The 24,349-nt window shown below is 44.3% G+C and overlaps 1 protein-coding gene and 1 long non-coding RNA gene across 3 annotated transcripts in view; one reads left to right on the top strand and one right to left on the bottom strand.

Moving 5' to 3' along the window:
* Positions 1-24,349, bottom strand: part of KCNB1 (potassium voltage-gated channel subfamily B member 1) — a 393,304-nt gene that overhangs the window by 282,338 nt on the left and 86,617 nt on the right. The window lies entirely within an intron of this gene.
* On the top strand, positions 869-9,993 carry LOC128322384 (uncharacterized). The gene is made up of 3 exons (XR_008305683.1): positions 869-937; positions 4,422-4,569; positions 9,847-9,993. It is a non-coding gene; the product is annotated as an uncharacterized LOC128322384 (long non-coding RNA).

The following is a 24,349-nucleotide window of genomic DNA, read 5'->3' as shown; positions in this document are numbered from 1 at the left end:
CTACAAGATCCCCTCCATCTCTATGATTTTACTATGAAGTCAGGTTAATTGGGTCAGATTTTTGAATATTACATACCCCTCTTGGAGGCTCCCTGGAACATCATGGGCTCTTTATGTTGTGTTCTTGATCTCTCAGACAGAAATTGACTCATGCAAATGGTTTTAAGAAAAATAAAGGATGGGATAGGAATGGGGAGTAGGGAGAAGAGGATCCAAATTTATTTACGGAATCATAACAAATCACAGCAAACGTAATTCATCAGTTCTGCTTCTCTTCATCACACTGGGTATAAAAAGCACATATGCAGGCCATCAGGGAGGGAGGCTGATGGTCCCTGACACATTATTCATGGGCAGAATTCAAAGAGTTGTTCATGAGCCCAGATGGTCTGTCATCTATACCAACCAATAGTGGAAGCTTTAAAATCATGGCAGTAGAGAAGGTCTCTGAAGGATGTTATGCCCCTTCCAGTTCCTCCAGCTGTTTTAGATGCAGTGGGAAATAACTATTCCCTTTTGATGCATATTGCCATGTGTGGGATACAGCACTGATACTGAATATTTGATAAACATCAATATTTGACATCAGTGATAGTTGATGTTAATATTTTACTTATTTGTTTCTTACATTTATATTCTGCTTTTTTCTGTCAATGCCCTCAAGGCAGTCACAGTTTATATTAATGGTTTACATTAAGGGCCATGGAGAAAAGAGGCAAGTAATCAAATTCATGATTACTACATGTTGGCCACTACAGTTGTGGAAAGTGGGAGGAGCCAGATGGCCATTGGTTCTAGTTAGGCCAATGGGGCAGAGGGAGGGGGAGGGCTCGCTGTCACCTCCCACTGACATAGCCATGAAGAAAGGCTGAATAGAGACAGGTTTTGGAGGAGAGGAACCGAATATTTGATATCCGATTTCAATATTTAGAAGATGGTATTTGATAACTTATGATAATTATTATTACTGATTTTTATTTATTCGATTTCTATACCGCCCTTCCAAAAATGGCTCAGGGCAGTTTACACAGAGAAATAACAAATAAATAAGATGGATCCCTGTCCCCAAAGGGCTCACAATCTAAAAAGAAACATAAGATATACACCAGCAACAGTCACTGGAGGTACTGTGCTGGGGGTGGATAGGGCCAGTTACTCTCCCCAGGGGCGTATCTAGGGTAGGGCAGGCAGGGCACGTGCTCCGGGCGCCACTTGAAGGGGGGCGCAATTTTTTTAAATTAAAAAGAAATTTTAAAATGGCCACCTAAAACAAAATGGCCACTGTGCATGCTCAAATGGCCTCTGTGAGGCCTTGGCCATGCCAGGCCTCGGAGAGGCCATTTGAGCATGCTCGGCAGCCATTTTGTTTTCAGTGGCGCTATATATATATATATATATATATATATATATATATATATATAAAAGAAATGGCCACCGCACATGCTCAAATGGTCCCTGCAAAGCCCTAGAGGCCAGCAAGGGGAGGGGGAACCTTTGCAGACCACCCCACAGCCTTTAGGAAGCCCCCAAAGGGGCTAAAGGTGTTTTTTAAATTTAATATAATATAAATTACTGTACACATATTCAGTTTGGCACTATGTACGGAGAATCAGGGCTTGTGAATAATGAGCTGAAGCTTATGAGCTACGATTGTATTCATTTTCTCTTACTTTGCTTCTTGTGATTAGTGAGTTAAATGAGATGTCTTAATAATATGGCTATTAATGGTGAGTTTGTCTTTGAATCAGTGTGAAATCCTTAATATTAAGGCCCACTGGGAGTTTCTTGCTCTCTTTCTCTCATTTTAACTGTCTTTCTGAAATACTAGAATATATTCCAAGCAGTGACACAGTTTACTCTGCATATGAGCCCCTGGTGGCGCAGTGGTAAAACTGCTGCCCTGTAACCAGAAGGTTACAAGTTCAATCCTGACCAGGGGCTCAAGGTTGACTCAGCCTTCCAGCCTTCCGAGGTCGGTAAAATGAGTACCCAGAATGTTGGGGGGCAATATGCTAAATCATTGTAAACCACTTAGAGAGCTTCCAGCTATAGAGTGGTATATAAATGTAAGTGCTATTGCTATATCCTTTAATTATTTTCAGAATATCTGGGAAAAGTCAAATTCTCCATTTATTTTTAAAACTTATGTAATAGTGATGCTACAATGCATAGTAGAGAATTAGACAGGCACTTCTGTTTAGTTTTCCAAGTACACCTCCACATAGTATTTGGGTATTTCATGAGCCCCAGCATACTGAAATTTGTAGTTTCCCAGCATTTTTTGGTCTGGCTACGTCCACTGCTAAATAATTTTTGAAATATTAAAAGATTAACGAGCTTGACTTATATTTTTCAGCTGATATGGTAAAGTTATCTGAAAGATGGGTGTCAGATGTTTGGACAGGGGGCGCAATTTCAGTGCTTGCCCTAGGCACTATTTTCCCTAGATACGCCTCTGACTCTCCCCCTGCTCAATAAAGAGAATCACCACATTAAAAGGTGCCTCTTTGCCAAGTTAGCAGGAATAACTGATCAAAATATCTACTATTTTGTATTTGGTAACTGGCTGGCATATAATGGTTTTGACAATGTTGATCACCGTGGTCTCAGGAAAAGGTTTCAAGGCACATGATACAACAACTTTATTGAAGCTAAATGGATCTGAGTCTAGCCAGTACCTGGATGGAGGACTGCCTGGGAACTCCATGTATGCCACTTTGAATATTGTCATGGAAGGAAGGTGCAATATTAATGCATTCAATAAATAAAATGTTGGAATTTTGATTGGATTTGGGAATTAATAATTTGTCATTTAACAACAACTGAAAAACAAACAACAACAACAACAACAAACAATTAAGGACCTGCCCAATATTAAAAGGGACTGCTACATAAGGGAATAAATACCTCTCTGGGCAATCCCCACATGCCATGGTCCTGATTTCCAATTCTGATAACTTCCCTGCCCGCTCCCCTAACAGCCACTGTTTAAATACAGATGGACTCACATACCCACTGGGCTAGAATTACATGTTTACAGTGACACATAATCTGGGCCCTCAAATAGTCCAGAAAAATGATGAAAGTGTTTACAGTGCAAGTGGCTCAAAACCCAGAATGCAAACAAGAACACAATCTTTGGTAATTAGATCCCAATCTTATTTTAAAGTCAGAGCCATTGTTTTTAGAACTGACAGGTGTGTTTAAACACCAGAGGTGTGGAAAACGACATTTCCTTCTAATCCTCTAGTTTTCTAGGGCCCATTTTACTCAAGTCAGTTCCCTGACTGCACTTCTTAAAAATATAATTGGTTTTACCGCCTTGGCAAGCAATAGCTTTTGATGTACAAGTGCAATTTGAGTTATTCATTCATTCATTCAATATATTTGTATACCACCCAAAACTTAAGTCTCTGGGTGGTTTACAATAATACAATACAAATTACAACACATGAAAAGGTTAAAACATCATAATAATTAAAAATTTAAAACAATGTTAAAACGATTAAAACAAACTATTAAAACAGTATCTAATCAAAAGCCTGGGTGAACAAATGTGTCTTAGCTGCCTTTTAAAAAGTTGTCAGAGATGGGAAGGCTCTTATTTCAGCAGGGAGCTTGTTCCACAGCCTCGAAGCAGCAATGGAGAAGGCCTGTCCCCGAGTAGCCACCAGACAAACTGGTGGCAACTGCAGACAAACCTCTCCTGATGATCTCAATGGGCAGTGGGGCTCAAGGTGAAGAAGACGTTCTCTTCGTTCTGATCTACTACTGATATGTGAAAGCTGGTATCCTGTGGTGACTAAAAGACTGAGCCGGGAATCAGCATTTTTGTGGTTGAAATCTTGCCTTTCCATGAACTCACTGAGTAGTCTTTGGAAGCCACTCCTCCTCAGCCTCAGCTTCAATATAGGGATAACAATACTCCCTTACCTTGTAGCACAACATAAGGCCCAAGGGTCAAATCCAGTCCATGGGAGCTTTTCTGCTGGCCCCCAAATAGGAATATCCTGTTGGAGATGGAGTTCCAGTGCACTGACCTTTTGCACCAACCATCCTAATGACCACTAGGGGCATGGGGAGTAGAGGTAGCTAGTGAGGGTCTCCTTACCTGTCCCTACTTGCCTCTACTCTATGACTCCTTCCTTGACTCCTCAGGTGCTTCTTGTAGTGAGTCAGTCCTCTTCCTTTCCTCTTAGAGAGTAGATGGAAACATCCTACCTATGCATTATGTAGCTGATAGGACTAGGTCTTCCCTATCTCAAACATACTTCACCAATAAATCTATTTAGTTTAGATTGTACAACAATCTCCATATGTGGAAAATAACTGCAACAACTAAACTCAGCACCCTGTAACTGGAGTGGGTAGCTTCTTTTGGCACTTTGCTAAATAATCACATATACCAACATGTCCTGCAGCAACAGCAAGAAGAACTCTTGGCTTGTCCCACTGATGTACAGCAGTGGCTCAGCGCAGTTGGGCACTTGAGACCAGGTGAGATGCATGTGGCAGCAATGGACTGACAAGCAAGTGAAAAAGTTCCTGCAGCAGCAGCAGCAGCATTAGGTGAGCATGCGCAGAGCTCCCCACAGGAAGCCAGAGGATTGCTTGTTTGGACATTCCCTCTTCTCGGGGGGGGGTTGTGTCAGGGGGCACCCTCTGTCTTCTCCTGAAAACTGCCTTACAACGCCATCGTATGAATATTTACTCGGAAATACATCTCATGGTGTACTCAGTAAGGTTTCCTCCCAAGTTAGCATGCCTAGGATTGCAGCTGGAAAGCAACAAGGATTTAGAGAGAGGCGAGGACTTGGCATTTGTTTGGGGCTGGCATGAATCCCTGGTGCCCCATTGACTGAGCAGGAGCAGGGCCTATTTTCTGGATACTATCTTTGGTTAAAACTGTAAGTTTCTTGACACGGAGAAAAGATCCACAAGTAGCTAATAATTGCTCTCATTAATATTGTTAATTAATGAGAGCCTATTAAGATCATTTGGAGAGGTCTGGTTACGGTTGCCACCGGCTCGTTTGGTGGCAACTCAGGACCGGGCCTTCTCTGTGTCTGCCCCCGAGCTCTAGAATAGGCTCCCTGTTGAAATAAGAGCATCTCCTTCTGTTGGTTTAGAGGAAGACCCTCAAGGCATACCTGTTTTCCCAGGCTTTTAACGGAAATGTTTTAAATATGTTTTTATCTACTGAGATTGTTTCTACTTGTTTTGTGAATTCTAACTGTTTTATATTATTTTACATTTGTTATGTTTTTGTTATGTTTTAACTTTGTACTCCACCTAGAGATGTCTATATCACGCGGTATAGAAATATGGTTAAATAAATATGTATATTATAATGCAATAATGAGCTGTGAATTGACCTCAGGCCCCAAACTCTAAGTCATGGTTGGTTCTGGCCCACCAGAGCGTTTGAATTGTGTACCCCTGCCTTACAGAGTTGTCACAAAGAGTACATCAAGCGAATGCACACAAAGTGCTTTGCGTGCTGAAAAAGCACTACACAAATGCAAAGCATGACTATATAGTTTACAGAACTGTGAAATGTGTTTCTTCATCTGACCAATCCAATACAGTGTTTTCTTCTTCAGATTTTTACAGGGTGTATCCATGGACAGCTGAAAGTGTTTTAAAAACACTGAGAACCTAGATTAAGCAGACACATACACACCTGCCAATTTAACATTGAGTGCCATACAAAGGAGTTTATCTTACTGTCAGTAATAAATGGCATGCCAATAGTAATCCAGAATGACTGTATTCTGCTGGATTTTTAATGACTTTGCATTCAGTAGTATACAGCATATGCCACTAACCATTATCAGTAACAAGAGTCCATCTGCAGGAAAAAGCATGGGGTGGAAGCAGCAGGATTAATCTTATTGGGAGAGACATGCTATTTGCATTTGGTAAGCCAATGAGGTCACATTACCAGAGGGGCAGACTAAGTGGAGAGGGAAGACCACACTAAGCATATAGTAAGATGGGAAAGAAAATCCAAATTCCAAGGAAACAGGATCCTGTGCTTCGCCACATTCTGCAAATTATGTTAATGTGCATACTTTTCTTTCTTTTTCTTTCTTTCTTTCTTTGCAGCATTTATTCTGTTTGAAATACAGGTTCCCAAGGAATTCTTTAGCTAAGATGGGAATGGTAGAAAGAAGGCAGAGAAAGGTTGTGATGATGGTTGTGATTAGATGGCACAACAAGAAGCAGCTGGTATGGGAGAGTACTTTAAAAAAAAGGATACTGAAGTCCAGCCTCGACACAGTGCTGGCCTGTGCTATTTCACTGTGGAGCACCAAACTGAACTCCTCCCTTCCCTCTCCTTTCTCTTTTTCCCTATGAAGTTCCTCCCTTCTTGCAAAAAAAAATCCTCTCCCTTCTTTCCTGTGCACCCATTCACATACTTTCCTGTAGCAAAGGGAAGAAGTAAAGCAACGTGGCACCAGTTTGCCTTCTCTCCTCTCTAGCCCATCCAACAGGGAGCAGTAGGTGGTCTGCTGAGCTGCCCCTGAGAACTGGGCCACCATCTGCCACCTTTAGTAGCCCACTTCATTTTACTTCATGACAGAGCATGCACTGGCTGCCCCTGCAACACACACACACTGGAAGTTTGCCTCACTCTCCCAATTTCTCCTGTTTATTTGAGCCTTTACCAGCTACCTATGAATTTCTGTTTTGATGGGGGTTTTTTTACCCACTAGATACAACTAACTACCTAATGGCGCAGCAGGGAAATGACTTGGCTAGCAAGCCAGAGGTTGCTGGTTGAAATCCCCGCTGGTATGTTTCCCAGACTATGGGACTATGTGAAACACCTATATTGGGCAGCAGCGATCTAGGAAGATGCTGAAAGGATCTGCATCTCATACTGCCCAGAAGGAAGCAATGGTAAACCTCTCCTGTACTCTACCAAAGAAAACCACAGGACTCTGTGGTTGCCAGGAGTCAACACTGACTCGACGGCACACTTTACTTTAGGTACAACTAGGAACTTGCAAATAAAACAGAAAACAAAACAAAGGGGATGAGGCAGTTTCTGAAGTCTGCACAAGATGCCACATCCCATGCTTCCATCTCTGAGCCTTTGCATGCACAGACTGTTGGAAGTGGAGGACTCTGCGCCGGCTCATGCCTCAGTGACAGAGGGGGACAGATTAGTGAGTCAAAGGGCTAGAGGGGTCAAGACATTGGTCACCCCTTTTCTACTGCCCTGACACTATCCCTTTGATATGTAGATTGCTACTCTCAGGCACTTCCTTCCTTCCTTCCTGCCGCTTCCTCTTCCCCTTTCTTCTCCCTTGCAACACACATGCTCTCCTCTCTCCCCGCACCATGCGTGCAGAGATGCAGAAACCATGCCTCTGCATCCAGCTAGCTAGCTAGATTAGAGATCCTGTCTCTCCACTTTCCTGTCTAGAATGGAGTCCTCCAATAAAGACTCCTCATATTGATTTGAAACTATGGACTGGCTCCAAGTTTCTTTTACTCTCAGCATACACGCATGCCTAGGCAGACTCTGCTGTGTTGTGCCTCTGTGCACTCTGCTGTAATAGAAGGGTATCTCTTACCAGAGAGAATTCCCAACACAGACTATAAGCAGTTCTGAATATGATCCATTCATTCTAGGCTTCAAGAAGGTACCTGTTCCTCCAGCTTGTGATGAAATTGGAGCTTTGCTTGGGCTTATTGGGGCCTGAAGCTTCTCATTTGCTCTAAGTAAAGTGTAATCAATGTGTCTTTATGTTGCTCAGAGCCAATGCAGGAGAGATCTAAAGCTCACTTGTTGTAACAGAACATTTTCTATAGGGGCTCCTTTAATAAATGAGTGAATAAAAATGCTCTAGTGACCCCCTAGTAATTTATTGCTACTGCCTTACTCTGGTTGCTTATCCCTTTCAGCTATAATCTCTGTTGACTGCTAGATGCCAGCAGAACTGACAAATTGCCTTAAATCATCCAACACAAATTGCACATGGAATGCATGCTGCCTATTTAATAAACAATTAGTTAATAATTTAGTACCACTTAGAATGGCAGGGGCTTCCCTTGGTGGTAGGAAGTCTAGAGGGAGGCAAAACAGAGATCCTCTCAAAGCCCTTTCTCACCTTGGCATTTCCCCTGCTGCAAAGCATCCACTTAATGTGCACCCATTCACATACGAAACATTCCCCAGAATCATATATCGGAATGCACAAGGGTAACACAGCCGCTGGCAGTGATTGGCTAAGGAGTTCTATTGTCTCAGAGAGGCATGGCAGGCAGAAGGGTTGGAAGAATGCTGAGCTAATTTGAAACTGAAGACGGATGGCAGGGTTGGACAGGCAGAAAACCTTAAGAAAAGAAGGGGCAGGGGAAGCAGAGGCATGAAAGGGAGGCCAATGAAGCAGGCAAGGGGTCCTTGGATGGTTAGAAGAGGGAGAGGTCCAGAGGAACATAAGAAGCTGGGAGAGGAGAGCTGCTCTTGTGGTAGCAAGCATGACTTGTCCCCTTAGCTAAGCAGGGTCTGCCTTGGTTGCATATGAAAGGGAGACTAGAAGTGTGAGCACTGGAAGATATTCCCCTCAGAGGATGGAGCCACTCTGGGAAGAGCAGAAGGTTTCAAGTTCCCTCCCTGGCAGCATCTCCAAGATAGGGCTGAGAGAGATTCCTGCCTGCAACCTTGGAGAAGCCGCTGCCAGTCTGTGAAGAGAATACTGAGCTAGATAGACCAATGGTCTGACTCAGGATGTGGCAGCTTCCTTATGTTCCTAAGGTGCCTTATACCAAGTCAAGCTACTGGTCCATCTAGCTCAGTACTGTCTACACCAAGGCTGCACAACTTCATCCTTCTTCCAGATGTTGTTGGACTACAACTCCCATAATCCCCAGCCATGGTGGTCAATAGTCAAGGATGATAGCAGCTGATGGACCAAAGTTGTGTAAATAAATCAAATAAATCAAAATAAATCAAAATAAATAATAACCTGTTCTAGGCTTACAATCCAGACACAGAAACACAAGTGGAAAAGGAAGGAAGGGGGTTGGAAATGTGGGTTGGGGGTGTAAAGGTGGGGCTAACCACTGTGTTGACATGCCATACCCAGCTCCCGCCGCATTCTAGAATCTTGACCAGCCAAGTCAAGAGTTTCTTCCAGTTTCTTCTAGAAGAAACGCTTTCCATATTCTATTCTTGCCCCTGCAGACAAACACGGAACATGGGGAGGGACTACAGGGAGTGCGACGGAGTATGTTGATGCAAGATGGGTGAGTGTGGATCGGGGTCAGAGTATGTTGATGCAAAATGGGTGAATGTGGCTAGCTGGCATGTTCCCTGTTCTCATGAACATGGGGATAAGGTCTTCAGAGGGCACCTATGTTTGCAGAAAGCGGTAAAAGAGGAAGAACAACCTTCCATCTTGCATCACAGTCTGTTCTCTTAGCACAGGCAGGCAGAACCCTTGTACTCCAATTGCATGAATTAGCCCAGTCTGACTCCCACCCCCAGGGTCAGCACTGACAGCCACTCATGCCCATTGCAAGAATCACGTACGTACTAAAAAAAGTAGCAGTGGTGACAAGAGCGGGGAACCCCCTCCCCCCTACTTTTGTTGTTTTATTTTCACAATGTTTTTATTGCCCTGATATGGCAGGAAAATGTTACAGGGGAGTTAATCAATGCAAGTTATGCACCCCTGGATGTAAATGTAGGTAGAGGCTAGCTGTGGTCTAGCACTGGTGAATTTAGAAGCAGAATCTAAAATGAGGTAACTTCTGAGAACTGAAGATAATTTTTTTTTTAAAAGAGAGGTATTTTCTGTTCTCCATTTTTCTTGCTTTAATTATCTCCAGCCACAGCTCCCTGCTTTGAGACTGGGAATCAGCTACCATGGAAACGTTGGAAATGCCCTTTTGTTACCGTTATTTCCTAAAACACTGTAGAAGAAGATCATCTCCTGGCAGTACTGTGAAAAAATATGACTTTGTCATTACTCCTCTCCTCAGCCGCAGAGGAATTCTTCTTGTATGTATGTATGTGGCTGCAACATTAAGATAAAAAGCTTAGAAACATATTGTGGAAAGGGTTTAACTACAGGTTTGATACCACAAGATGTGATGTGACCCCTTGGAGAAATGTATTAAAAGCGGATGAGTCAACTTTATGGAAAACAGGTCTATCAGAGATAGTTAAATGGAGCCTCCACGATCAGAGGCAGTATACTGCTGAATGCCCCATGCAAAAGACAGATAACAGGAGAGGGCAGTTGCATTTATGTCCTGCTTGACTGACCCTGAGTTTCACTGAAGCAGCTAATTGACAGCTGTTGGGAACTGGATGCTGGAATAAATAGAGGCAATTCTTATATGGCATTTTAATGAATAATATTCATACTGCTGTGTTGTCTTATGATGTTTCCCAGTGATTTCATGTGATAGCAATAGCAATAGCAATAGCACTTACATTTATATACCGCTCTATAGCCGGAGCTCTCTAAGTGGTTTACAATGATTTTAGCATATTGCCCCCAACATTTCTGGGTACTCATTTTACCGACCTCGGAATGATGGAAGGCTGAGTCAGCCTTGAGCCCCTGGTCAGGATTGAACTTGTAACCTTCTGGTTACAGGGCGGCAGTTTTACCACTGCGCCACCAGGGGCTCCTGATGCTTCAAAGGCCACTTTGCGCTCTGGAGAAAAGGGGGTCAATAATTAAACAAATAAATAAAAGTAATTACAATCCTCTTCAATGAATGCTGAAAACACAGTGGCTGACATACTCTGTAATGCTTGCTCCATTATGTGAATGGGTTGGTAATCACCCATCCAAATGCAAAACAAGGCAAACCCTGATTAGCAAAGGAGACAACTCACTTCCACACGACCAGCTCTCACCCTTCAAGGCCGATGGAATGGTGCATGGTATGTCTCCAATATGAGTGTCCTGACCCTCAACACCTTCTTAAGAAGTATATCCCTTTGGTTTCAATGCAATGCCATTGAATGCACTTCCAAAGAGTGAAACAGAGCAGCTCCAGGTTTTAGCGGGGTCTTGGCAAACTCCCCCCACTCCATAGGACCTCTCCTAACTGGGTGGGCCTTGAGAGAATCACTTTGCCATCACCACTGAAAGACTATAGGCACAGATGTGGTCTGGGATCGCCCTTTTGAGGGTCCTGGGCCTTTGGCAGTTGTCCAGCAATGCTGACCCTGCAGCAGACATACAATAATAAAAAAAGGGGTGGGGAAGGATATAGACTAATGGTTAAGAGAATGAGCTGTGAACAAGGAAACCCCTATTTGAAGTCTGACTTCAGCCATGAAATTTGTTTGGTGGCCTCGGAGCCTTGTGAGAAATCATGATCTCTCAGTCACTACTCTCCACCTGTTACTCGAGGAAAGTAACACTGAGAGATCAGATATGTAAACATCTTTGAGCATTACCGAAAAACACCATGAGGCTGTTCTCACGCAGATCCCAGTGCTCCCACCCAGCCTAACCCCACTTCACAGCCCAGCTCTTAGCTGAGGTTAAGGGAGTGAGCCCTCCCTTCACCCAGCTGCCGGGCTTGTGTGTCTCCTCAGCTGCTCCACGGTGCTGAGGAGACACAGAGATGGACACCTAGAGAGCCCGTCTGACGGGAATCCCCCCAAGGCACTGCCTTCATCACAAGTTCATCCTGGCATCATGCAGAGGCCGGGGAAATGTGTCCTGGCCTCTGTTGCTCCACACTTCCATGAGCAGTGCAGATGACTATCTGTGCGTGTCCTGTGCGTGTCCTGTGCACTGGAAAGCTAAAGAGGGATCGTCTGGGGGGAAATAGGTTGAACCCTGCCTTCCCTGCCGTCCTCCTGGTCATGTGAATGGGCCCCATGTATTGATAAATGAAAATTTCAGCTCATGGACAAAACTAAAAGATGGCTTCAGATTTTCCAAAGAATTGAGATCCTAACTTCTATGAAATGTTATGCTTGAATCTTTGGAGCTCCATTCCCGATATGCTTTCTTCCAGCTGAGATTCATGTCAGACGTGTGATGACCAAATATTGAAAATTGGCATTAATCATTGTGCAGAACTTTTCTGTGGCAGCAGTTCATGAATTCTGGGTGCATTTTCATCCTACGCCTCATTATTCTCTTGTTGTGCTTGGCTAATCTGCCTTTAATCATATCAAATTATCCACCATTCATGTGAGATGCTGTTTATAAGTTCTAATTGCCCAACTCTAACTATTTTTGGTTGCTACAGAGTCCTTTGGCTGTCAGTCACAGACAATCCATTGCTGTAAGATAACAACATTTAATTCATCAATAGAGGAGAGATGAGACCTTGCATGAGATTAGCATCTAATCACTGCAAAAACTGGGGGGAAAGGAATATATTTGTAAGCAGCCATGACTCTTAATCATGTCTTTGTCATATATTATTGTTTGTGTTTTAAACTGGAAATCCCTCTGGAGATTTTTTTTTTTTTTAATGTGGTGGTATAGAGATGTGTTCTTTATGCATGCGAAAGCTGGACTTTGAAAAAGCAGGATAGAAAAAGCATTGACAATTTTGAATTTTGGTGCTGGAAAAAACTTTTGAGTATACCATGGACAGACAGGAAAACAAACAAATGGATCCTAGAACAAATCAATCTAAAATTTTCACTCGAGGCACAAATGACCAGGCTCAAACTATCATACTTCGGACACATTATGTGAAGATCCAGCTCCCTTGAGAAATCCATAATGCTGGGGAAAGTGGAAGGAAAGAGAAGAGGAGGACAACCAGCAGCAAGGTGGATGGACTCGATTACGATAGCAATGAATGCACCACTGAGAGACCTTAAAGGCCAAGTTGGACAGATCATCCTGGCAGAGGCGTAACTAGGGAAAATAGCGCCTCGGGCAAGCACTGAAATTGCACTCCTGTCCAAACAGGAATGATGGGACTTGTAGTAAACAATATCTGGAAATCCGTGTTAAAAGGAACACTGTACCATCTAGACATGGTTGTTGATCAAAACCTGAAAACATGAGCCATCTCTGTAAAAGACTTAAAACAACAGTCAGGAGTTATGCGAGGATTCCAAGTGTCATGTTCTCTGTCTCATCTCACTCTTTTTTTAAAAACATGAATTTGTCCTAGAGGGTCACCTGCCCAAATAGCCACTAGCAAAATAGGGGGAAGAAGAAGGTGGTGGTGGTGGTGGTGGTGGGTCTATAAACCAGTAAATGATTCCTGCCAGCCTTTGTCTTATGATGACTGTTGGCTCATGATGGGGTATATGTGCATTCACCACACCAGTGCTTACTTTGACACCAAGAGGGAGGAGGATACATTAGTTTGCCACACTAGACAGAGGCATTTGCAACAGGAGCAGACAGCCAAGTTCTGCCAGGGCCAAAACAAGCCCCTGCCAGACTAAGAAATCATTGTAATTTGCCCCTTCCTGTCACAAGCAGTGTGCTGTTCTTTTATTATTGACTCTAACTCTCAAATATCCCAGTCATGGATGGAAAATTCAGAGTCAATTTACAAGAGACACATTTTCTACATGGAAGTTTCTTCTGTGCAGGTGTTGTGCAGAAACCCATGTGTAGTAACCGTCAGGGGCATAGCAAGGTTGGAATGGGCCAAGATGAGATTTAAAAATGGGCCCCCAGTCCCTCAAAGTCCAGGGCCTCCAAACATCCCAGGCCCCCAAGGATTTAAGTCTGATATTTCAAAGTAAGTATGCTGCCTGGAAATACATTTCACTGAATACACACATGCACACTTCACAGTATATAGTGATATACATTGAGTACTATATATTTGTGCTACTTTTAATGCCTAGAACACACTAGCAACGCCAATTATTAAAATGGCCCCCTCGCTGCAGATTAACAAAGGAGACTTTCAACCATGCAGGGTGAGCCTATGTTTGTTTTCTCAGAATTCTGAACAAATTTAGTAAAGTTTGATTCCAGGAGGTTTTTCACACGAGGCTTTGAAAGCGCTTTAACACACATCTCCTCTGGAATGGAGGTGCTGCATTCACATGTTGGCCAGATTTACCCTGATGTCCCTGCAAGTTATTGGAGAGCAGTTCACACACAAGAAAAATAAAATAAAATAAAAGCACAACACATGCTTCACAGTTCTCACTCAGACCTTCTGGGTTGCAAAACAACTTGAATATAAGTGCATTTATAAATGAATGAATGAATGAATAAATATTTGTTCCAGAAGTTTTTGTAATTTTCTGACATGAAACAAGGCCTTAGATAGTTTTTGTTTTTAAAGCCAGCACATTTTTCAGTCTGTTTTAAATTAAATATTCTGAGACTTCTCAGTCTCGCCCCACCACCTATGGGTCAAAGCCCTATGGCAAGCAGATCCATATATACGGGGGTAACCACAAAAAGGAATTCACAGCCTACCTTGCAAAAGCTGTGCTGGTGGTCAGGTCTGCTGCAAGGAGGGTCTGCTGGAGGGAGCTCTGCCAGCCTCCTTCCTGGCTTGCTGGGGCCTGCCCAGTTCAGGCTTCAGGGAGGCCTAGGCCTCTCTGGAAGCCCCGCCCACCCGCCGATCAGCTGAGAGGCGGGGAGAGAAGAGCTCTGCAGTTTGCAGGCTGCTCCGATCCTAGGCCGGAGCTGGAGGCAAGTGGCTGAGGGGCCCTGGGGCTGGGCAGGTGGGCAATGGGGTGGGGGTGGCAGGAACTGGCGTGGTGCCCCCACCTCAGTGGCACCTAGGGCACGTGCCCTGCCTGCCCCCCCCCCCCCAGTTCCACCTATGCATCCTGGAGAGAATCTATCTATGTGGTCGCTAAGAGTCAACTCCAACTTGACGGCATTTAATCAATCAATTAATCAATTCCAAATTTGCACTCTGTGAACAGGAGGAGTTTCCATTCATGCGCTCCTTCTGCGAGTACAGATCTCCTTCTAGGTTAGGTAGCCTTGTGGTAGCAAACATGCATTCCCTCCCTTGTTAAGCAGGGTCTGCCTTAGTTTACATTTGGATGGATGACTACATCTGAGAGCTGTAAGATAGTCCCCTTGAGGGATGGATCTGTATCTCAATGGAAAGTCCCAGGAAAGTCTCAATGGCATCTCCAGGTAGGGTTAGGAAAGACTCCTGCCTGCAACCTTGGAGAAGCTGCTGCCAGTCAGTAGACAAGACTGAGCTAGATGGACCAATGGTCTGACTCCATATAAGGCAGCTTCCTATGCCAGGGACTGAACCTGGGACCTTCATGCAAAGCAAGTGTTCTACCACTGGGGTATCACTACAGCACCATCCCCATGTGGAAACTGTATAAAATAGCAATAGGCTCAAGAAGAATATTAGTGAGAAAAGATGCTGTTGCATGAAGGAGTCTTTTCCAAGCAAGTTTAGTAGACTGTACTAAATGTTCCTTTCAGAACCACTCAGTCAGGGAGCTGAAACACAGACCATTCACTGACCCCATTCACACTACCATATATACCTGGGTGCAGCTTCTGACCAGGGTATGGATGGCCATGTGATTGGGTCTGCATGTACACACACACCCATTCACTTGACTATGAATAGGTCAGAGGCTTCACCCAGGTATATATGGAGTGACTGTCATTCAAGCTAATTTTATCTTACAAGCCTGTTGTGTACATAAAATGTGTGTGTGTGTGTGTGTGTGTGTGTGTGTGTGTGTGTGTGTGTGTGTGTAGATAGATAGATAGATAGATAGATAGAGATTGAAAATGGGGGCTCTGGGGAGGGTACATGGAAAACTTCATGGCACTTCCTCAACCTTTTTCATCACTGCCTGTTGTGTGCTCCAAATAGTATTTATTATTTATTTAACATGTATGACATCATCAAGAACCAATCAGAGTGAGGGCAATGCTCTCTGCCCTCGCTCTGGAGCCTTGTGAGGAAAATGATGCTTGCCAACCATCAGGAGCATAGCTGATGCCACTGGTAAGTTCTTCCCCACTTCACCCTATTTGTGCCCCCAGCCCCCAAAACAACAATATGTCCTGCATGACTTCACATCCTGGAAGATGGCAAAGTTGGGCAATGATGCATTCCTCTTACAGACTTTGGGTGGTAGGCCACTCCTCGCTTATAGGCAGTCCCCCGACCTGAAACTGCTGCAAACTAGCAACAACAGATCACAAGGGAGAGACACAAACCAGACTCTGAGTCTGCAACACATGCAGATGCCAACTTTGTCCCCATATTCGTTCAGGAAAGGCAATTACAAGACCAAGTAACATCAACCATACCATCGGGAGCTCATTCACCTGCTCTTCCTCCAATGTGATATATGCTAGCACCTGCCAACAATGCCCTTCTGTTGCCTACCTATTTATTCTGGCAGGCTTTTGACCTGCTGGATATATATGTTTGTGTATCTAGTTGGCTTCTGAGCAGATTTTTGTCTGCTCTAGGTGTTAAGGTCTTACACAGGAGCAGCAGAAATAGGCATGCAGTCTAGGCTTCCAAGCATGTGTGAATGCACACAACTCCTGCAAACCCAGCTCACTCAAAACAAAGTACCCTTACTTCTTTACCCAGGTCTTAAACCAGGTTAGAGGGGGAAAGAAGCCCTGTGCCTTGGCCTGCTGCTCGTGTGTGAAGATCACTGTTAAAAACTGTTCCTGGGCAGCTGGAACTCATATAGAGTTCTGTGTCTAGAAGAGCCATTCAGAGGAGAGGTGCTGCTGTACTCAGAGCTGACCATATGTGCAATGCATTATGGGATATCCTGGAGGACCCAGCTCCATTTTCTCCATACTGGAGTGTATGCTAGCCTTATCATCTGGGGAGTGAGTGCAGGGAGCCTAAGAGAGGCTCTGCTTGTTTGGGGGAATTGGGATAGGGGCTCTTCCCTCCCCAAAACCACCCCCAGATGATGGTGTGAAAGGTCTCCCCCCCCATGTTTGTTTTATTGTATTTTGATTGTTATGTTGGGACACTATTGTGAGATGCCTTGAGTGTCCCATACTGGAGCAGAGAGGTGGTATTAAAGTTGGTTTAGTCACTTAGTCTACTTCATGGGCCACAAGCTGGACAGACCTGCTGTAAAGAAATGGTGGTTGGGGACATCATTTCTTGTGTTAAAATGGTCACCTTCTTCCTTTAGTCTTTTTTTGAGTTCTATCAGACACATAGGAACATAGGAAGCTGCCATCTACTGAGTCAGACCATTGGTCTATCTAGCTCAGTATTGTCTACCCAGACCATCGGCAGCTTCTCCAAGGTTGCAGACAGGAATCTCTCTCAGCCCTATCTTGGAGAAGCCAGGGAGGGAACTTGGAACCTTCTGCTCTTCCCAGAGTGGCTCCATCAAGGAATATCTTGCAGTGTCCACACATGTGGTCTCCCATTCAAATGCAACCAGGGCAGATGCTGCTTAGCTAAGGAGACAAGTCATGCCTGCTACCACAAGACCAGCTCTCCTCCCTCAAGCTGGATCCTGTAACTTGTCCAGAAACATTGTCAAATATACTCTGCAAAATGGTGCAGTGTGGAAATGCTTGACTAACAAGCAGAAGGTTGCCAGTTTGAATTCCTGCTGGTACTATATTGGGCAGCAGCGATATAGGAAGATGCTGAAAGGCATCATCTCATACTGTGTGGGAGGAAGCAATGGTAAACCCCTCCTTTATTCTACCAAAAGAAAACTACATGGCTCTGTGGGTGCCAGGAGTCAAAATTGATTTGATGGCACACTTTACATTTACCCTCTATGTGCCAGCATTGCTTTTCAAAACTCTGGAGAGGCTAAAAATTCAGGGGTGGAGAGGGAACTAAGAACTATGTCTGTAAGACAGAGCAAACCTGTGGTGACCTGCAGATTTCTAAACTCTTAGAACAGTCATAATTTCTTCTTCTTCTTAAACCCTATTTATGATGCTCATTTTTTTTTTAATTGCAACGTGTCTCTTACAAGCAGAAGGAGAGACAAGCAGCAGAGCTGAAGCTGAGAGAATAAAGAAAAGCAGAACACTTTACCAAAAAATTACAGAGTCAGGGATACTGGATGGTTCAGACCTCCCGCCCAGTAGAGACTAACCTTTGGAGATACTTTGAAAGCTCCAGCAGCCTTTTTGTAAGAGAGAGAGAATAAAAATAAAATAAAATGAACCCTAATGGAAGCGGCATGGACGAATGCAGCTCTTTGTTTCATGTTATGGTACCATTAGAGATATAAGCCCTAAATAGCTACATCAATAGGCTGCTATAATTGACTAAAAACAGCTAAAACAAGAGCACCCCCTGATGCAGGGGTTCTCAAACTTGGGTTGCCAGATGTTTCTGAGCTACAACTCCCATCATCCCCAGCCACAAAGGTTGCAGATGATGGGAGTTGTAGTCCAACATCAACTGGGGACCCAAGTTTGAGAAACCCTACCCCAGTGAACAATGACAGTGATATAGACCAGTGGACTCTAGGATGCCATGAGTCCACTGGGTGGTATTCCAAATTTGCATTCCAAATTTGCAAGTGAGTGGTATTCCAAATTTTCATTCTGTGAACAGGGGGAGTTTCCGTTCCCCCCTTAAGGGATGGGTCTGTATCTCAATGGAAGGTCCCAGGTTCACTCCCTAGCATCTCCAGTCAGGGTTGGAAAAGACTTCTGGCTGAAACTTTGGAGAGCCACTGCTAAATGGACCAATGGTCTGACTCAGTATAAGGCAGCTTCCTATGTTCCATGAATGGAAGCTCCTCCCATTTAATTAACAAACAATGAATATTTATATACTGCTTTTTGACAAAAGTTCCCAAAGCGGTTTAAATAAATAAGATGGATCCTTGTCCCCAAGGGGCTCACAGTCTAAAAACAAACATAAGGTAGACAACCAGCAGCAGCCACTGGAGGGATGCTGTGCTGGGGCTGGATAGGGCCAGTTGCTTCCCCCCTGCTAAATATAAGGGAATCACCACTTTTAAAAGGTGCCTCTTTGCTCAGTCAGACCATTGGTTTCAGGGGGTTTTATTCTTCTTGTTAATCATCCTCAAAAGCAGGGATTTAAGAAGCAGTGGTAAAACCTAGACTGCTCTATGAGTTAAAAAAACACACACAAACTGCAGGTCACCACAGAATAGTTAAGTAAAACTCTTATCTTACAGAGAGCTCTTATTCTTTCTCCATCACTGAACGCAGGTCTCCTTCCATGAACAGAAGAAGATCTGTTAATGAAACAGTAAGTTAGGATACAACCCAATGAGTTAAGAGCTAAATATCTGAAAAGTTGTCACCTTAAACCAACACAGCCCATTAAGATAAAAGTCCCAATCCAACCCTGCCCCCCGCCTGCCCCCCCCCTCCAACTACTATTTGCTAAAGTAGGGGTTCTCCAGCTTAGGTTCCTAGATGCTATTCAATCACAAATCCCATCATCCCCTGTCAGAATAGCAAAATGCCACTATGGCAGGAGATTATGGGATCTGCAGTTCAACAACATCTGGGGACCCTGATTTGAGAAACCCTTTGCTAATGAAATAATTAAGCCCATCAGGGCTAACAACATTTTAAAGTCACATAGGAACCCAAGAAGTTGCCTTATACCGAGTCAGGCCATTGGTCCATCCTCTGATCCAGCCCTACCTGGAGATGCCAGGCTGTGAACCTGGGATCTTCTGCAACTATTGCTATGGATATTTACATAAGGCTTTTCAACCAAAGTTCTCAAAGCAGTTTGCATAGATACATAAATAATAAATAAGATGTTCCCCTGTCCCCAAAGGGCTCACCATCTAAAAAGGGGATGGATAGGGCCAGTTGCTCTTCTCTTGTTAAATACAAGAGAATTACCACACACACAACTGCTTTCCCATTGAGCTACGGCCCCACCCCCTAAGGTAGTGGTTCCCAACCTGGGTTCCTCAAGATGTTGCTGAGCTACAACTCCCATCATCCCCAGCTACAACTGATTGTGGCTGTGGATGCTGGGAGTTGTAGTTCAGCAACATCTGGAGGAACCCAGGTGTCCTAAGGGGAAAATCTTAAAGGCCACTGCCCTAAGGGGAAACCACTGCCCTAAGGGGGAAACCACTGCCCTAAGGGGAAAATCTTAAAGACCTCACACATAGTCTCCCATCCAAATGCTAACCAAGGCAAACCCTGCTTAGTAAAGGGGAGAATTCACAAGACCAGCTCTCCTCCCATACATGTATAGTTCAGCATTCAGGAGGCAGATGTACAGACCAGTGTTCTCTCTAAGAAGGAATCCCAGATGCTGTAGAGTACAACTCCCATAATTCCCAGCTAAAGGCCATCACAGCTGGGGTTGCTAAGAATTGCAGTCAACAACATCTGAGATTCCCTGTTAGAGGGAATGCTGGTACAGACTCTAAGAACAAAGAAAAGAAGTGTTGGGGGGAGACAGCCCCACTGGGTAGGTGGGAAACTGGGATGGAGTAACCTCCCCCTACTGAGGCTGAAGAAGGGAAGGGGAGAATAGAGCTGGTCTTGTGGACTTGTCCCCGTAGCTAAGCAGAGTCCACCCTGATTGCATATGAATGGGAGACTTGATGTGTGAGCACTGTAAGATATTCCCCTCAGGGGATGGAGCCACTCTGGGAAGAGCAGAAGGTTTTAAGTTCCCTCCCTGGCAACATCTCCAGATAGGGCTGAGAGATTCCTGCCTGCAACCTTGGAGAAGCTGCTGCCAGTCTGTGAAGACAATACTGAGCTAGATAGACCAATGGTCTGACTCAGCATATGGCAGCTTCCTATGTTCCTATGTAAGGGGGAAGGGCTGATGGGAAGCCCCACGTATTCTTTTCATATATCTTTTTACAAAAATCAAAAAACCCTTCATTGTACTTCCCTTCTGCCTTTCCCTCAGTTCTCTGAAGCTCCAACTGACTGTTTGTGCTGACGGGTCCCCTTAACTGGGTTTCGCATGCCGTTTGATGTGGGTGGGAGCAGGGTGCTTCTGAAGGCCTGAAAGGTGTTATGTCTATAAAGATGGCACTTCTGTCAGCAGCATCAGTGATGAAAAGCATAAGCTCCTCTCTTTGGAAATATTTTGCAATAAGCAGTGAAAGAAAAAGTGCTGTTAACAGGCTTTGAAATTCAAATCTTTGTTACAAAAGATGGCCAGAAGAATTAAGGGTCCTATTTTTAAAACTGTTATAAGATCTTGGATACAGAGTTATATTTGAAGTCAGCTCCAAATATCTCCTAAACTGCCGCTTAAATAAGCCAGCCAAAAGCACTTTTAACAGATTTTATTGGAGTGGAAAAGTGATATGTCTTGAGTGTAACTTTCCAATTTAGTTTTATGAAGTGCAGAATACGGTCCCCACATGGTTGCAGGGACCCTGGCCTGGACCCAAAGAACGATATGTAGTCTTCGACACGTACTGGGATTTTCCTGCTCCCTGTCCTGCTACAACCTCTTGCCCACCCCCTCCCTGATTAGGAGACGCTCCAGGAAAAGCATAAAATGCAGCACAGGGCCAGGACAAGGAGAAACTGACTCTGCCAGTGAGCGGAAGTGCCTTATGCTTGAGCAGAGAGCACCTCAGAGCCAAGTTCATGAATGCAACTGTGAAATGGAAAACACAGAGCTTGTTCACATGACCAAACCCGGCCGGGGTGGGCGGGCGGGCGGGGGGCGCTGGAGGGAAGGCAGGATCCTACCTTCCTGCTCCCAGATGATCAGAGCCTGTTCTTGGCTCTGCCACTTCCTGGATTCTGTTTAATCCAGGCCCACAGATAAGTATATAAAAATTTGGTTCAGGCTCCTAAACAGAATGTAAGGCCAGTAGGCCAGAATGAAATTGTTCGAGTCAAGGATGTGAGGCCCATCGGCCAAGAGATAAAAATACCGGAACCTGACAGGAGACAAATCCCCTACTCAACAGAAAGAAACATAGCTGGCACCAGGAGATACTGAAAAGGAGTAGGGTGAGCAGAAAGGCCAAACAGTAACTCGTGTCCAAAGCTCTAATTGGCACCACAGGAAACATATGTTTAACCACAAATGACGTATGTCGATGGATGTACTGACTTGCTTTTAACCTATATAAACTGGCAACTGCATACCCTGAGTGCACAGTGCTTGTCAGACTTCTGACTTGTACTCTGCCTTCATGATCATGAATCAAAGCTAATTTGAGCACCACCTTCATTGTGTTGACTTGTAAAAAAGGGAATTCCTCTGTCAGGCAACAGGTTCTATTGCGGGAACCTTGTATAATCCTCTTTAGTTTGGTTAGACGCCCCATTCTCTGTCAATTTGATGGAAGGATGATTGCAAGGGGCTGAATTAAACAGGAGGGCAAGGTTCTAGAGGATTTTCCCGCAACACTCCAGTATCCCACGATGCACCACATGAGCAGCAGAGTGGCAGCCCTTAGTACAGAAACAGTGCTCCTCACCCTGGCCTTGCAAGCCTCACAATGTTATGGTAAATATGGCTGCCACCCGCCTGGGAGCAGTTTAAAAGTGGCAGCAGTACAGATGACCAGAAAAGGGAGGTGGGATGAACTGTTTCCCTCCTACCTCACTTTTAGCTTGAGTAGTGGATCTGGGCTAGTCAGGCTCAGAGCTGCTGGATTGGGAGGGCTCCTGATGCCCCAGACGCCCAAAAATGCCAGAGTTAACTAAATAAATAAATGCCAGAGTTAAATAAATAAATGCCAGGGAGGGAACTTGGAACCTAGATGCTCTTCCCAGAGCGGCTCCATCCCTTAAGGGGAATATTTTACAGTGCTCACACTTCTAGTCTCCCATTCATATGCAACCTAAATGGACCCTGCTTAGCTTAGGGGACAAGTCATGCTTGCTACCACAAGACCAGCTCTTCTCTCCTAGGTCTACAGCAAGTGTACAGGATCAGTAGAAAGTTGAAATCATAGATTCTAAGAGCATACTTACGCTACAAAATTCATTCATTCATTTTATTTTATTTATATACCACCTGACTCCAAAGACTCTAGGAGGTTCACAAAAGTAATCTAGTTTAACCAAATTTAACAGTCATTTCCTTTGTGTGGATAATCCTGAGAACTTCAGTTCATATGGGGGGGGGGGGAGAGAGAGAGAGAGAGAGAGGAAGCTCATATGGATAATTTCAGCACCCTCACCGAATAACAGTACCCAGGATGTTTTGGGAGAAGCCATGACAGTTGAAGTCGCATGATAAAACTAATAAGTATGAAATGTTGCTATGCTCTGTGTCTTCCTGCTGAGCAATGGTCCCTATAAAATGTTAGCATGAACATGTGTATGTTACTGAGAGAACTGTGTATACGTAGGGATGCATGTATGTTATCCATCAACGTATGGATGCCTAGTAGATGCTTTTTAAAAGCCCATGTTAACAAAATCTGCCGCTATGAGTTTAAACCCAGCATGTAGAATACAATGAGGCTGTTCTAAAAAGCAGCCAAGACCGGGCTAAGGAAGCCAAGGAGTAAGAACTTCTGGGAGACACGCAGTTGTACTACAGCTCCCATCATCCCTAGCCACAGAGTGGCTGTGGATGATGGGAGTTGTAATCCAACATAATTTGGGGACCCAACGTTGAGAAACCTTGTTTTAGACTGTGAGCCCTTTTGGGACAGGGAACCCTCTTATTTATCTGTGGTTTGTTTTTCTATGTAAACTGCATTGCAAACTTTGTTGAAAAGCAGTATATTAATATTTGCAGTAGCAGCAGCAGTAGCAACAACATCTCCCATTGTGTGTGTGTGTGTGTGTGTGTGTGTGTGTGTCTCGGGGGGGGTAGGATGAGGAGGGAAATTTCCCTATTCAGAATACACCACAATCATCTCTTTATATCTTCCCATCATTGAAATATTAAGATAGACATATTGGGCCATTTTCAGTCATTTTCTTAAAAAGATGGCCGGCTAGCATAACCCCAATCTTGTACTAACAGCATAAAAGAGAGAATGCTAGGCTGAACCACCCTTCACCTCAACACGGTAACTTATCATAGGAACATAGGAAACTGCCATATACTGAGTCAGACCATTGGTCTTTCTAGCTCAGTATTGTCTTCACAGACTGCCAGCAGCTTCTCCAAGGTTACAGGCAGTAATCTCTCTCAACCCTATCTTGAAGAAGCCAGGGAGGGAACTTGAAACCTTTTGCTCTTCCCAGAGTGGCTTCATCCCCTGAGGGGAATATTTTACAGTGCTCACACATCAAGTCTCCCATTCAGATGCAACCAGGGCAGACCCTGCTTAGCTATGGGGACAAGTCATGCTTGCTACCACAACATGCAACCCCAAACACACCTGCAAGCTGGTGTGGTACAGTCCAGGAAAGACCACGTCACTTGATTCTGCTAATAGTATAAAACCAGACTTTGAAGACACTCTCTTAAAATCAACCACAATAAATGGGAGCACAGATCAGGGAGAAAGCAAAAC

The sequence above is a fragment of the Hemicordylus capensis genome, chromosome 4 (genome assembly GCF_027244095.1).
Source record: "Hemicordylus capensis ecotype Gifberg chromosome 4, rHemCap1.1.pri, whole genome shotgun sequence".
In the NCBI taxonomy this organism is placed as follows: Eukaryota; Metazoa; Chordata; class Lepidosauria; order Squamata; family Cordylidae; genus Hemicordylus; species Hemicordylus capensis.
The sequence above is the reverse complement of the archived record's forward strand: the minus strand, read 5'-3'. Positions and strand labels throughout refer to the sequence as shown.